This window comes from Sinocyclocheilus rhinocerous, unplaced genomic scaffold (assembly GCF_001515625.1).
Source record: "Sinocyclocheilus rhinocerous isolate Xijiao unplaced genomic scaffold, SAMN03320098_v1.1 scaffold1880, whole genome shotgun sequence".
Taxonomy (NCBI): Eukaryota; Metazoa; Chordata; class Actinopteri; order Cypriniformes; family Cyprinidae; genus Sinocyclocheilus; species Sinocyclocheilus rhinocerous.
Genome location: NW_015635022.1, coordinates 224,497 through 240,543, shown reverse-complemented (window position 1 = coordinate 240,543; position 16,047 = coordinate 224,497). Strand labels below are relative to the sequence as shown.

The 16,047-nt window shown below is 36.9% G+C and overlaps 1 protein-coding gene across 1 annotated transcript in view; it reads left to right on the top strand.

The window, feature by feature from the left end:
* Positions 1–16,047, top strand: part of sorcs3a (sortilin related VPS10 domain containing receptor 3a) — a 129,738-nt gene that overhangs the window by 12,752 nt on the left and 100,939 nt on the right. The window lies entirely within an intron of this gene.

Below are 16,047 nucleotides of genomic sequence, written 5' to 3'. Positions count from 1 at the left end.
ATATTCATATTTATTTTGAACTACAGTAACATCTTCTGATTTCTCTCAACATGGGGACAGGAGAGCTGTCAATCAATAAATTGGAAAAAAAAGTAACTTGCGTTACTTATTTGAAAAAGTAACTCAGCTATTCTCTTGTAAATTAAAAAGTAATGTGTTACTTTACTAGTTACTTGAAAAAAAGTAATCTGATTACGTAACTCGTGTTACTTGTAATGCGTTACCCCCAACACTGGTCCTGTTGTCCTGAGAGGATATGTCTATGTCATTGGTGACGGACATATCCCTCTCTTCTCGGTATTCAGATCCTCTCTCTATGCTGTGCTTTAACAGTTAGCCAGAAAACAGACGCCTTAAGCCAGAATTGAATTACACAAAAGACAGGGAGCTCATTGTCTCTCTCTTCCCAGCTCCATGTCTTGGATGTTGACATGCCGGTGATGATCCTGAATTGACCACAGTCTGATCCCCATTTAGTTCCCCAGCAAGCATCTGCGTGTGTGCGCAACCAATGTTTGTCCTTCGGGCTGCAAACAGAGAACGTCTCAGTCCTCATGCAAGAGTAATAGTGCCTTGTGGAAATGTCAAACTTTTATATTCTTCTATTTCAAAGATTCATTTCTGAGCATAAAAGCTTTCTTGAAGATCATTGAGAGAAAAGGAGGGTCTACAGAGGATTTCTACATACTTGACAAGATGAGCGTTTGAGAAAGATGTTTAGTTGTAGTAGTCTTGTTGGTGGTGGTGTGTGTGTGTCTTGTCCCATTCTTTTAACTTAAAAAAAATATTTATTATTATTATTTTAATCAACCATAAACTGACTTGTTAAAAATGGCCTTTAAAAATGTGTCCTCTGTAGTGGACATCATGCATCAAATGAATGATTGCTTGATTTATATTTATATTTATATTTATTTTTATATTTTTGTATTTATTTATTTTGTTTTATTTTATTTTTACAGTTTATTTCCATTTATTGGTAGAGATAGAGAAAGGAAATGATGTGGAAATGATACACACCTGATTTACTTATATATTTAACTTATATTACCACAGTTCAACCTATCAGAGTCCACAGCTCCCACAGTGTTTCATTTCTTTCTTTCTGTGATAGTCTAACTATTGTGATATATTGATCAGTTCTTCAATGCAGGTTTTATGCATTTATGAAGTTTATCACTTTTAATGAATTGCTTGCAAATAATACATTGCTTTGCCCATTGCACATTTGTATCTGTATTACTGAACAAATTAGGTGAACCTATGTGTTCAATTTCACTTTAAAATATTATTTCACTATTAAATAAGCAGCAATTGATTTTTATGTAAGCTGACCTACCTAAAAATCAAAACAATGCTCAATCAATGCAGAATAATAATTGCAATAATAAGTATATTGAATCAAAATCATACCAAAATAATAGCTTTGCTATACTGTATTGATTTTTGTTTCTTCTCGAATTTATGTAAGCTGACCTACCTAAAAATCAAAACAATGCTCAATCAATGCAGAATAATAATTGCAATAATAATAAGTATATTGAATCAAAATCATACCAAAATAATAGCTTTGCTATACTGTATTGATTTTTGTTTCTTCTCGACTCTCAGCATCAGACAGCATAATTGACCAGGCAAACTCTAATTTGATTGGCTTTTATTACCCAACTTCCAGAATATGGGCACAATAAAGGATTTTTTAAAGGATCAGCGCTCCAGGAAAGTCATGTGACCAGGTACCAGGATGAAGAACAAATTTTATCAGGATAGTGGCAACAAATCTTTAAGATAAGGGTTTGGTTTGAAGACTTAATATTAAGTAAACTAGTTTTTCACAAGCAAAATTGTATATTCACAATGACCATCATATTTACCTATTTCGGATAACCATTACCCTAAATTGCATTTAAAAATACAACAAGCTGTGCTTGGTCAAGCCTTTCTTTTCCTGTCTAAGTAGGTGTTTCTTGGCAGGAATAAGATGTAATGTGGACCCGACCATATCATGTTATCCCATAACTCAAAGCTCTGGCTGTGAGAGACTAACCTCTGTAAGGCATTTTGAACTGGCCCACACCTTTGAACTATACATAGTGTGGTGTTGAATTTAGGCACCGCAGGACTGTTATTATGCAACCAGCGTGATCTTTGCCCTTAATGAGCATTTCATTATTTCCAAATAATACTTAATTGGACTTTTACAGACTCTAGGGTAAGGGTCACGACCTGTGGTGGGTTTACTTCTGCTTGTAGTGAATAATAGAGGGAGAATGTACTTTCCTACCCACTTTTGTGCTCCTTTTTTCAGTTTTGTACGTATTATTTTGGTCCCTGTGTTTCAGTGTTTTGTTTTTGGAGCTCTCTGACCTTCATGTTGTCGGTGTGAAGAGCTTCACTTCAACATTCATGCTAGACATCCTCTCTGTAACACCCGCAAATGCACATCTGCAGGCACAAACTGCCGTTTTTGCAATCCATGCGTCATTGTTTTTCCTCTTCTCCACATCTCTGTCCTGAAGGATGTGTCTCATTTCTTGAGGTCACCTTGAGAGCATGACAGAACCTATTTGCAGATTGCGGGCCATCTATAAATGTAAATAGTCAAGTTGTATTATTTATCTACTTTCTGTTCCATCCCATTCGTCCCTATCACTTTCCTTGTCCGCATTTGGCTTCTCCTTGCCCTCTGTCGGGAAACCCCTCCACCTCTTTCATCTCTTTCTCTCTCTCTCAGTCTATTTTTCCCGAACACAATTCTCCTCAACACCTGCAGATATCCACCATGCTCCCTTAATGTGGCAATTCTCCAAAGTCATTTCCAATTATGCTTCAATGAGCTCTGTTATTAGAGGAGAGCCGCTGCCGCTGACAGTCTGCCTGAGGCCTGAATTGTGTGAGCGTGTGTGTGATTGTCTCTGCCGTGTGTCTGAGAGGAAATTGAAAGGTGTGTACTTGTGCCAGATTGAAAGCATCCTTGTGTGTGTGAGGATATACGTTCGTCTTTGTCGCACTTTCGCAAGGAAATTGCTTAAGGCAGCATCCCACTAGCCATTTTGCTTTCGGTTGAAGGTGTCACACCTACCGACTGTTTTTGGGTGACAGACTAAACGTCCGCCTATGACATTTCTCTCCGATCCGCTGTCACAGATTGCCAAAATAAGTGCAGGAGTACAGCGCAAACAATTGTAATAGAATGAATTAGGACTCAATTTGTGGAGCGACTTCAGCTTATGTGTGTGGCTTCAGTGAGGAAGTTTTACATGTTTAACACTGACGTTTCCATGAACAATGCCAAACAAACATTAACACACAATACTAAACTAATGCAATTAAATAATACAAAATGTATATATGTACAGTATGTGTTTTATAATGTACATAACGGATAACAAGAGTAATATGAAATGTATAAAACAATCAAATGTGAATTTGGAAATGTGGTAACTGTTACCCACCATAAAGACATATATATTTTTAGAATTATTAACTGAAAAACACTCTAAATTATGGTAATTTATTGTTGTTATTTACAGTGTTTTTTTCTTCATAACAATAAAATTACTTTTTTTTAAAATGTAATGTAATTTCTCACTGTATTTTTTGTACAGTGTAATTTTACAATTATTTATATACTATTATAGTATTTATTAACATATTTTATTTAGATTGTATTATTATATATACGTAGAAGTATTGGTTTGAATGCTCCAGAATTAAACACAATGACAGCATATACAAAAGCTGTCTTCTTACTGAGATGAGCTCGATGATGAAATCCAGATTATGAAAATTTTATTTGCTGCCTTTTCCTCGGACACCGTGGTAGCAAACACATCCGTCATGTCTCCACCCTCCTGTTTCCCTCTCTCTCCTCATCTCGTCTGTGGTGTGTGGGCTTAGCAGAATGGATTTTCATAGTCATCATAAAACTTTCAGTCATGCATCTGGGTGTGAAGTCAGGTCTGGTTGAGCTCTGATGGAACTGCAGTGATACAACAATAGGATTTAAAATTAACAAAGGCTGGCGTGTTACTCCAGTGCAATATTCCATACTGAAAGTGCGGTGCTAAAAGTCATTACCAGAGTTTTAAAAAAATAACATGCACAAATTGTGAGATAATAACTGTAGGGATCTATACAGAGACACTCTGAGCAAGAGTGTTCAGTAGGCTTTTAGTCTTTATAACACAACACGTTCTAGCTGTCAGATGCTATCATGTGTCACTCAAGAGTTTCAGCAAACCGTCCTGTCTTGTTTCCCATCACTGTTATTCTCCTTTAATATTCATCTGCCCCTGGTGGCATCCTCAAGAAACAGCAGCCTATTTTTTAACCAGTCTTTTTGAACAAACTAGGGTGGTGCTTACTTGGGCTGCACAATTAATCGAATTTCTAATCGAGATTACAATTCCAGATGCCACAATTACGTAATCGTTCAAAGCGACATTTAATCGTTCAAAGTCCACTTATGTTATTCTGCATGCTTAAGTTGTATTTTGTTTAAGAAGGTTTTTTTTTACATTGTTTTAATTTTAGTTTTATAACATTATAATACCATGCATTTTTTTAAAAGAAGAAACCAATCCAATGTTTAGTTTACATTTGAGGCATAATTCTATAGAAAGCAATAAAGGTTTTTCAGCTTATTTTTATCTAAAATTATGGCATGTGGTTGCTTCAAACAATGGTATAAACATAATTTATATGTAAATTGTGATTATATGATGTGTAATAATTGCAATTACAATTTCAAGAGAATAATCAACAATTATGATTTGTGTCATAATTGTGCAGCCCTAGTGCTTACTATACTTGGTTGTTCCTTGCCATTTTTAGGGAGTTGCTAGGGTGTTCTGGGTGGTTTCTAGGTAGTTTCTTACTGACATAAGTCAACAGAGCTCACCCCCAGGTCTCTGTGAAATCTTTGTCCCTGTGGCTCTAGTCCTTACTTTTAATGCAAGTCTAAGGGCTTTTTCTGCCTTTTAGAATCTGCTAGGTAAAAAATAGTCTCAGCAAGCTGCACAGTTTGAGGTATCATTCCAAATGGTGCAGAAATTAGTAAGAAAAAGGGATAGTTCACCCAAAAATGAAAATTCTGTCATTAATTACTGACCCTCATGTTGTTTAAATCCACTAGTTTCATCCTCGGAACACAATTGCAGATACTTTAAATTAAACCCAAGAGGTTTCTTTCCCTCCATTGACAGCCTTTCAACTTTCAATTCGAAGGCCCAGAAAGGTAGTGAAATATCATGGAAGTAGTCCGTGTTACTTCAGTGGTTCAACATACATTTTTAATGGGAATGTTTTTTGTGCGTAAAAAAAAAAAAAAAAAAAAGACTATATTCAAAATGTTCTTCATTTCCGCTTCTTCTCCTCCACAAGAGCACCACGACGCATGCGTGTTGTGTTGACGCGAGAGCATGACTTCACGAACCACTGGAGTAACATGGAACACTTCCATGATGTTTTCATTACCTTGCTGGGCCTTCAAAGTGAAAGGCTGTCAATGCAGGTACAGAAACATCTTGGATTTCATTTAAAATATATTTAATTGTGTTCCGAGGATGAACGATAGTCTTAGGCGATTGGAACAACATGAGGGTGAGTAATTAATGACTGAATTTTCATTTTTTGGTGGCATATCCCTTTAATACTTTTATTCAGTGAGGACATATAAAATTGAACAAAACTGACAGTAAGACTGACATTTTTAAACACACACACACACACACACACACACACACATCATATAAATTCTGTTTTTTTTTTAACTATTCATCAAAGAATCAAATTGCTGCTGAAAATTCAGCTTTGCATTGCATAAATAAGTACCATTTTAAAAATATTAAAATAGGAAAAGGTTTTAAGTTTAAAATATTACATATATAATATGTTCCACAATATCACTGTTTTTACTGTATTTTTAATCAAACAAATACAGCCTTGGTGAACACAAGAGGTGTCCTTTAAAACATTTAAAAATCTTACCAACCCCAAATTTTGGAAAAGGAATGTAGGTGCAGGTACTCGCAAACAAACAAACAAAAAAAGCAATAAATTAATGTTGAGTTACTTACATTTTAAATTGATACTTTGGACAGATGTTTCCAGCTGCATGTAATACAGTCAATAGTTATTAGTTTCTGAATGAATAAAATATTTTGAAAACATTGGTTGAATGAATGATTCAATGTCTCACTCATAAACACAGTCACTTGTTTCATTCCTGAATTATTTTTTTTGGAAAAAGAATAAATTGATTACTCACTTCAGTGACTCAATGACTCATTCATAAAGACAATCACTTGTTGCCATCTATCGATGTAAACTGCAGAAAGAGTTACAGAAAAATCCTAACGTTACAATTTATTTATTTCACACATGCAGTAAATGAACACTGAAAAAAATGTTTCATTAATCCAATTAAAAAAATTTAGGGTAATGATTCACATCTATATTTTTTTACTTGAGCCATTGAAAAATACAGTGGGTACGGAAAGTATTCAGACCCCCTTAAATTTTTCACTCTTTGTTATATTGCAGCCATTTGCTAAAATCATTTAAATTATTATTTTTTCCTCATTAATGTACACACAGCGCCCCATATTGACAGAAAAACACAGAATTGTTGACATTTTTGCAGATTTATTAAAAAAAGAAAAACTGAAATATCACAAGTCCTAAGTATTCAGACCCTTTGCTCAGTATTTAGTAGAAGCACCCTTTTGATCTAATACAGCCATGAGTCTTTTTGGGAAAGATGCAACAAGTTTTTCACACATGGATTTGGGGATCCTCTGCCATTCCCTCTTGCAGATCCACTCCAGTTCTGTCAGGTTGGATGGTAAACGTTGGTGGACAGCCATTTTTAGGTCTCTCCAGAGATGCTCAATTGGATTTAAGTCAGGGCTCTGGCTGGGCCATTCAAGAACAGTCACAGAGTTGTTGTGAAGCCACTCCTTCGTTATTTTAGCTGTGTGCTTAGGGTCATTGTCTTGTTGGAAGGTAAACCTTAGTTCCAGTCTGAGGTCCTGAGCACTCTGGAGAAGGTTTTCATCCAGGATATCCCTGTACTTGGCCACATTCATCTTTCCCTCGATTGCAACCAGTCATCCTGTCCCTGCAGCTGAAAAACACCCCCACAGCATGATGCTGCCACCACCATGCTTCACTGTTGGGACTGTATTGGACAGGTGCCTGGTTTTCTCCACACATACCGCTTAGAATTAAGGCCAAAAAGTTCTATCTTGGTCTCATCAGACCAGAGAATCTTATTTCTCACCATCTTGGAGTCCTTCAGGTGTTTTTTTAGCAAACTCCATGCGGGCTTTCATGTGTCTTGAACTGAGGAGAGGCTTCCGTCGGGCCACTCTGCCATAAAGCCCCGACTGGTGGAGGGCTGCAGTGATGGTTGACTTTCTACAACTTTCTCCCATCTCCCGACTGCATCTCTGGAGCTCAGCCACAGTGATCTTTGGGTTCTTCTTTACCTCTCTCACCAAGGCTCTTCTCCCCCGATAGCTCAGTTTGGCCGGACAGCCAGCTCTAGGAAGGGTTCTGGTCATCCCAAACGTCTTCCATTTAAGGATTATGGAGGCCACCGTGCTCTTAGGAACCTTAAGTGCAGCAGAAAGTTTTTTGTAACCTTGGCCAGATCTGTGCCTTGCCACAATTCTGTCTCTGAGCTCTTCAGGCAATTCCTTTGACCTCATGATTCTCATTTGCTCTGACATGCACTGTGAGCTGTAAGGTCTTATATAGACAGGTGTGTGGCTTTCCTAATCAAGTCCAATCAGTAAACATTCTTCAAAATATCTTCTTTTGTGCACAACAGAACAAAGAAACTCATACAGGTTTGGAACAACTTGATGTAAGGAAATGATGACAATTTAAATTTTTTGGCCAAATGAAGCCTTTAAGTTTTCTGTAACATTATGTTCACATATGCAAACGTTGCATTATCTAATTAAATATGCACTCATTTGCATATATTTCCAGAATAATAAACTGAACATTGCATAAAGCCTGGTCCAATTTTTTTTTTACATATTAGAGTTAAAGGCTTTTACTGAGGGGATCTCTCTTTTAATCGCTCCATAAATCACAAAATACCGCCAGAAAAAAACCACCATATTTAGAGGTTACAGTGGGTACGGAAAGTATTCAGACCCCCTTAAATTTTTCACTCTTTGTTGTATTGCAGCCATTTGCTAAAATCATTTAAGTTAATTTTTTTTCCTCATTAATGTACACATAGCACCCCATATTGACAGAAAAACACAGATTTGTTGACATTTTTGCAGATTTATTAAAAAAGAAAAACTGAAATATCACATGGTCCTAAGTATTCAGACCCTTTGCTGTGACACTCATATATTTAACTCAGGTGCTGTCCATTTGTTCTGATCATCCTTGAGATGGTTCTACACCTTCATTTGAGTCCAGCTGTGTTTGATTATACTGATTGGACTTGATTAGGAAAGCCACACACCTGTCTATATAAGACCTTACAGCTCACAGTGCATGTCAGAGCAAATGAGAATCATGAGGTCAAAGGAATTGCCTGAAGAGCTCAGAGACAGAATTGTGGCAAGGCACAGATCTGGCCAAGGTTACAAAAAAATTTCTGTTGCACTTAAGGTTCCTAAGAGCACAGTGGCCTCCATAATCCTTAAATGGAAGACGTTTGGGATGACCAGAACCCTTCCTAGAGCTGGCCGTCTGGCCAAACTGAGCTATCGGGGGAGAAGAGCCTTGGTGAGAGAGGTAAAGAAGAACCCAAAGATCACTGTGGCTGAGCTCCAGAGATGCAGTCGGGAGATGGGAGAAAGTTGTAGAAAGTCAACCATCACTGCAGCCCTCCACCAGTCGGGGCTTTATGGCAGAGTGGCCCGACGGAAGCCTCTCCTCAGTGGAAGACACATGAAAGCCCGCATGGAGTTTGCTAAAAAAACACCTGAAGGACTCCAAGATGGTGAGAAATAAGATTCTCTGGTCTGATGAGACCAAGATAGAACTTTTTGGCCTTAATTCTAAGTGGTATGTGTGGAGAAAACCAGGCACCTGTCCAATACAGTCCCAACAGTGAAGCATGGTGGTGGCAGCATCATGCTGTGGGGGTGTTTTTCAGCTGCAGGGACAGGACGACTGGTTGCAATCGAGGGAAAGATGAATGCGGCCAAGTACAGGGATATCCTGGGCGAAAACCTTCTCCAGAGTGCTCAGGACCTCAGACTGGAACTAAGGTTTACCTTCCAACAAGACAATGACCCTAAGCACACAGCTAAAATAACGAAGGAGTGGCTTCACAACAACTCTGTGACTGTTCTTGAATGGCCCAGCCAGATCCCTGACTTAAACCCAATTGAGCATCTCTGGAGAGACCTAAAAATGGCTGTCCACCAACGTTTACCATCCCACCTGACAGAACTGGAGAGGATCTGCAAGGAGGAATGGCGGAGGATCCCCAAATCCAGGTGTGAAAACCTTGTTGCATCTTTCCCAAAAAGACTCATGGCTGTATTAGATCAAATGGGTGCTTCTACTAAATACTGAGCATTTTTCAGTTTTTCTTTTTTAATAAATTTGCAAAAATGTCAACAATTCTGTGTTTTTCTGTCAATATGGGGTGCTGTGTGTACATTAATGAGGAAAAAAAATGAACTTAAATGATTTTAGCAAATGGCTGCAATATAACAAAGAGTGAAAAATTTAAGGGGGTCTGAATACTTTCCGTACCCACTGTAAATAACTTGCCCTAAGGGCAAGTTATTTGTTTTTCAATTTTTTATTTATTATTTATTTATTTTTGCCCTACGGGCAAGTTATTTATTTTTCATTGGCTCAAGTTAAAAAAATATAGATGTGAATCATTACCAAAAATTTTTTTTAATTGGATGAATGAAACATTTTTTTCAGTGTAAAACAGGCTCACTAGTGGTTGTTAGGTTGTCTGTAGCAGGTTTCTGTTCCTCCCTGTCTTCCTGCCTTGTCTCTCTGCCCCAAACCACCACACAGGTAGTCTGTCAGTGCAGACACTTGATTTATAACAGCGTCTGCAGCCTGGAGCCAGATTAACCTCCACCTCATGCACAAACTTCCTCCACCAGTGATTTCAAACAGCACAAATGGCATAATATAATCACAACAGGATGTTAAAGCCGGCAGTGATGTGTCATCCCTGCGTTTCACCCATGTTCAGCTCACTTTCCGCTTTTGTACCCACACATCCAAACAATAGCCTATTGAATGTGTTTTGCTGTCCTCCAGGCTCACTTTAGCCCCAGGGATGCTAAAGATAAAGTGTTTCAGGTCTTTCTACAGTCTCATCTTACTGGCATAAGTTCAGGAAAAAAATGTTTCCATTCAAAATCCTTTTTTTCATTCACCCTGGGGAATATAAATCAAGTGATTTTTTCTTTCCCTTTCTTCCTTTCATTTTTCACTGCTCTCCTTTATTTATTACACCTTATTTATTAATGTATTTATTGCCCGGATTTGTTGTCCGGTGTTATCAGAGCAAGCACGGACACTATCTGCTGGTCAGTGAAGTAGACCTTTGTGTGTGCTCTCAGGAACAGATCAGGAATCATTTCCGTTTTTTTCTAGGTGCAATCACACAGGTCTAAAAAACATCTGTGGGGGTTCGTCTTGATGAGCAGTGGTGGTCCGTGAGGGAATTTTCCGGAGCGGCAGATGTGTAAATTAATATTGATCAAATCCACACACCCTACATTGTGCCTGGAAGTAACGATGCTGCACTTCCTTTTCAGGATTCTTTAGTGAATAGAAAGTTCAAAGGAACAGCATTTATTGGAAATATAATTTAATTGTAACATTCTAAATGTGTTTAGATGTCTTTTTTGATTAATTAAATGCATCCTTACTGAATAAAAATTGTCAGGGTTTGTTTTGGGTTATGTTGGTGTTCATGTCTTTTGCTTTGTATTCATGATCTTAGTTTCTCGTCGTGTATTGATGTTGTAACCCGCTGTCGGTGAGTCTAGTCTGTTTATGCCTCGTCAAGTCCGTTTATGCCTCGTCAAGTCTGTTCATGTCAAGTCAAGTCTCGGATTATTGTTTGGATGTTTGGATCACTCTGTAAATGAACTGCACTTGGGTTCTCACTACTCTCGCCTTCAGTGGACTGAGTTTGTTACAAAAATAGACATTTCTTAAAAAAAAGTCTTACCCCAACCTTATATATAAATTGATATAATTATATAAGATAACACTTTATTTTGATGGTCCCTTTTGAACATTCTGTTGACAATAAATAACATTGAACCTACAAGTCTACTAACTCACATTAGAGTATTAGTAGACTTTATGCTGAATATCTGCTATCTCTTTATTGTGATGGTCTCCTAACAGACATTCTATTGACTATAAGTAATTTTGCAAATACATGCCATAAAATATTATAAAATACTTATAATATTATAATATTAAATATTAATCTATATTTTTTCATACTGCTTCCTACTAAGGCAGTGCAACAAAAAATGATAATAGTAAATTTACCATCAAATCTGTAATGTAGTTTGTGTTGAAATTTATGCTGAGATGTAAATATAATTTCTCTGTAATCTGAGTGAGAAACTATGGTCCATCATTATAAACATTAGAATACATGGCATTGTCGTACAGTCATTGACTTATTTTGAAATTCTTCCATAATCTGGCTTCCATCAATATTTTAGCTAAATTTGAAAGTCTCTCTCCACCCGTTCATTTATTTATTTTTGCTTTTTCTGCACTTGTTCTGTTAACCATGAGCAGGCTTGATGATGCACAGAAGCCTAACTGGTGCACTGCACTGAAATCTCATCACTGATAGCAATTAGTTATTTATAGGAAAGAAGCAAATCTCATTTCTTCTCCCGTTTGCCTTTTTAGACGCTGGAAATAAATGATGTTACACCATTTGCATATCCTTTCTGGTCAATTTACACAACAGAGGTACGTCGGGCAGCTCTGGATTTCATGAAGTGATTTCACACACCTAGGGCCTAGGTTTCCGTGCATGAAAAAAAAAAAAAAACAAACAAAATGCATTTGTATATGTTATATGCATCGGAGTTATAGATATTAATAAGGAATTGATTAAAACAACATTTAACATGATCACTTCCGTTATTCTGTTTATTTTGAATGAATTTGTGGTGAGGTGGTGGTTTGTTTTTGAAGTTCTCCGCTGCGTTCATTGTTCTTGCCATCCCTGGAGCCTGGTGCACGTCTCCATATTGTTCTACTTTACTGCCTCACCATCTGGCTTCTCCTCACAGACAATCCCTAACGTGATACCTGGCCACCAGTCCTCTCATTTTCACATTCTCTCCATGTCTTTGTCCCCCTCTCCCGCGTTTTTCCTCCATTCACTGAAGTTTACGTTGTGTTGAGTTTCATGTTGGCTTGCAGCTCTGGATTCAGGGTACTAAACCCATTTTCACAGAAACAAAGATGGCACATGGTCAAACGCTGGGAAACACATCTTGGCATTGGGTGTCTCCACATTATAGAACACAAACAGATTTTTTTCTGTTAAAATGCCATATTTCCCAGATGTGCCTTAGATACTTTCCAATCTTCGACGTGAAAATGGAAGACAAGGTACAGCGATACCATATGAGATGGAAAATGTGCCTTCCAGCCATTGCCTGTGCTTCACTAAAGTGTGCCCATCCCTGTGACTTTCGGTGTGAAACATTCACACACATGCCACCACAGAACAAAGTCTCTTTTTATTTTCCAACCTTAAATTCTCTTTGGGATTTGATGCAGTCCGTGGCATTCATTTCTCTCCCGGAAAGGTCCATGCTGTGTGTTTAGGCTGTGGCAATCTTCCCCCTGCTTCTGGCATATGCTTTTATTGGTCTTTTAAGTCTCTGACTAGTGTTTTTCTCCTAACCTACTGTTTTTTGATGTTCGGTTATTCTTAATGGTTTTCAAAAGTCCCAGACGCAATTCTCCAAACTCGCGAGCAGGTGTATAAACATAATTATACCAGCCATCTCGACGGAGCTCTTCTGGTGGGAATTAAATAATTGAATAACATGACAAGCCACATCTTTTTTTAACTGTGTGCAAGAAAAACATTATAAGGACAGATGCTAAATTATAATTGCGGAGAGTTTTCTCTAGCAGGATTGAGTTGATCCCTGTTGATTTCAGCTGGAATCTCTTGTCACTAGGGTATAAAGAACGACGTTCAACTGCAGGAAACCGTCACACCACTTATAGCAGGATACTCTTTACGGCTCACACCTTCATAATTCAACTCCTGTGTCATCTGACATCATAAAAATAATGATACCCCTAGCATGAACATTATGGACATTATTCTTTCAGAATGTCATGATATTATATGAACTACCTCAGTCTTCTTAAATTAGAGGCTTATGATAAGACAAGATACTATGAGCTCATTTCCTGCTGTGGTATACGAAAGTGATACTGTGCTTCTTTTTCTTTCTTTGTTTCTTTCTTTTAAATTAATCCACTTAGCAAAGCCTTGAATCATGCCTTGCTTGAACATAAAATAAAAGTGTCTCAAGAAAAACACATACAATACAGAAACAATTATGAAAAAAAAAAATATTGATTTGATTTGAATTGATTTTGTTTTCTTATTTTCATGAGTCATATGCTTTTTGGGGGTGGAGTGCCATGAAGATGTTTATTTCCTACAAAAAAAACAAAAAAAAAGAAGAATAAGAAGGTAAATTCAATTATCCTAATCTAATATGGATAGTTTTGGCTCTGAATATAGATAAGATGAGCTGTGTTTCTTGCATAAACTGCATAGTAAAAAAAAAAAAAACATTTGATACATTTCTACTATTGTACATTATATATACTTTCAGCCCTGGTTTGAGTTTACACTATATATTTCCTGTATACTGTATATATTTCCTCTATACTGTACATATTTTATTGTATGTATTTTGTTTACTTCTCACTTCACCTTTCCCTTACGGGAATATCTAGAAGAAGTGACGGTCTCTTTACCGTGAATAATCCTTGTGCCTTTATTTTGCTGCCACTCCAGAATAAAACAGTATATAGGGAAGATTGCATTGCAATTTCACTGAAATCCATTACTGCCCTATTGGCGTGGGGACACGTTCCTGGGAAGAGGCAAAAAAGAACTGAGAAATGAAAAATGGGAATCCTCCATGGTGCCTTAAATTAGATTTCCTCTGGAAGGGGTGTGTGGGATGTGCCTCTGTCTGTGTTTCTGAGACTATCACTTTGGTATGGAGTCAGTGATGGTGTTGAAAACACTATCGTCTGTGCACTATTGCTGTGAACAGCAAGCTAACGCGATGGAGAAGTATTAGAGCGTCGGGGGGAGGAGTGTGTTGGCTAACAGCTCATTTCTCCTACTAAATTATTCAGACTTGAAAAGCTGGGCCTATTCACTTGCTTTTGCTTTGGTAATATTTTACATGCAAATCGTCGGGAGAGCATACATTATTTACTTTGTGTTGGCCCCCAAATAAATTTGAATGTTTTTTTCTTGCGGGGCTGTCATGTGTGATATTTTTCAACTTTAACTTGTTCACAAGTAGCTTAAACAAAAGCATGTGTAATGGTACATGACATGTTAGAGGCCAAATTCAGTCACATGTTTTCTGGAAAAGAATGAGCAAATGAGCTTCAAAGAGGAAGCAGAAGCACCATAAAATCAGCATAGAAGTATATTTGTTGAATATTCCAAGTCCTTTAAAGCCAAATGCTAGAGTTATGTAATGAACAAACTGAAATTAAAGTCATTCTTTAAAATTAATCATAAACTTGAGCACCAGATCAGTCCATTTCATGAATCAGACTGGTTATCAACTGATTAAATAAAAAGATCCAACTCAAAATATATCATAATATAGATACTATTCATATATGTACAGTACATATACAAATTTTAATTTGGAGATTTTATGTGTTATAAACTTGTATCTTCATACAAATATGTATGTTTATGTATGTGTGTATATATATATACATTTTAATTTGGGGATGTTATATATGTTATAAACTTGTATCTTCATCTACCCAGAGAATGTACATATGTGAAAGTGATATATCGCCGTATATATTGGTAGCACAAAAGTTGTCAGTTATTTTGAAAGAATCAGGCCAGTCTGTTCTTCCAAAATTCACCTTTTGTGTTCCTCTGAAGAAAGAAAGTCATAGTTGTGGTTTGGAGTGACATGCAAGTGAGTAAATGATGACAGAATTGATATTTTTGGATGAATGTTTCCTTTAAGGCTTAAATAGCAAATATACGTGTGCATGTAATAGTAAAGAACACTATGTTCCCACAAAGAGGCTGAGAGAATAGGAGAGAGAAATTGGTGGGCATGACATGGGCCACAGGCATATTTTACTCAGCTGAAATAGGCAACGCTCAGGAGAAAAGGAGAGGTGGAAGCAAAAATAGAGATGGCAGGAATAGCAAGACAGAGTTGGTGAGATAAAACAAAGGGTTGGAGGGGAGAGCGAGTTCAAGAAAAGGAAATCACAAAGTTATGTGAGTCCTCCAAAAACTCCCCATTAAGCTCTCATCACATTAGAAGCTCAGGAGCCAGGATTAGATTTGGTTTGGTTTTGGTTTTAGAGATGCCCCAAAAACCCACCCCCTATATTGCAATTTGAAAATTTCGAACAGCTTATTTATTTTATATAGTATAAAAATAAAGACATGTTTATATGTGTTTACAGGAGCATTATGGAAATTTGGTCTCTTTATCGCCATCTGTGGTTAAAAGATAAAATTGCAAGTTAATTACAGGGTGTTTTTTATCCATTATAATACTGACATTTTGTTTATACTTTTCCAATTACTATTATGATTTTTTTTAACTCAAAAAGTAGTACACCTCTAAATCCAACTTGATTTTATGATTTAATATGTTATAAACAACAATATATATATATATATATATATATATATCATCCTGCTAATGCTGCTAATAACAATATTTAAAATACAAGTAAAACACCTGTAAAAAATAAATATGAAAAATTTCTTCCAATCAATAC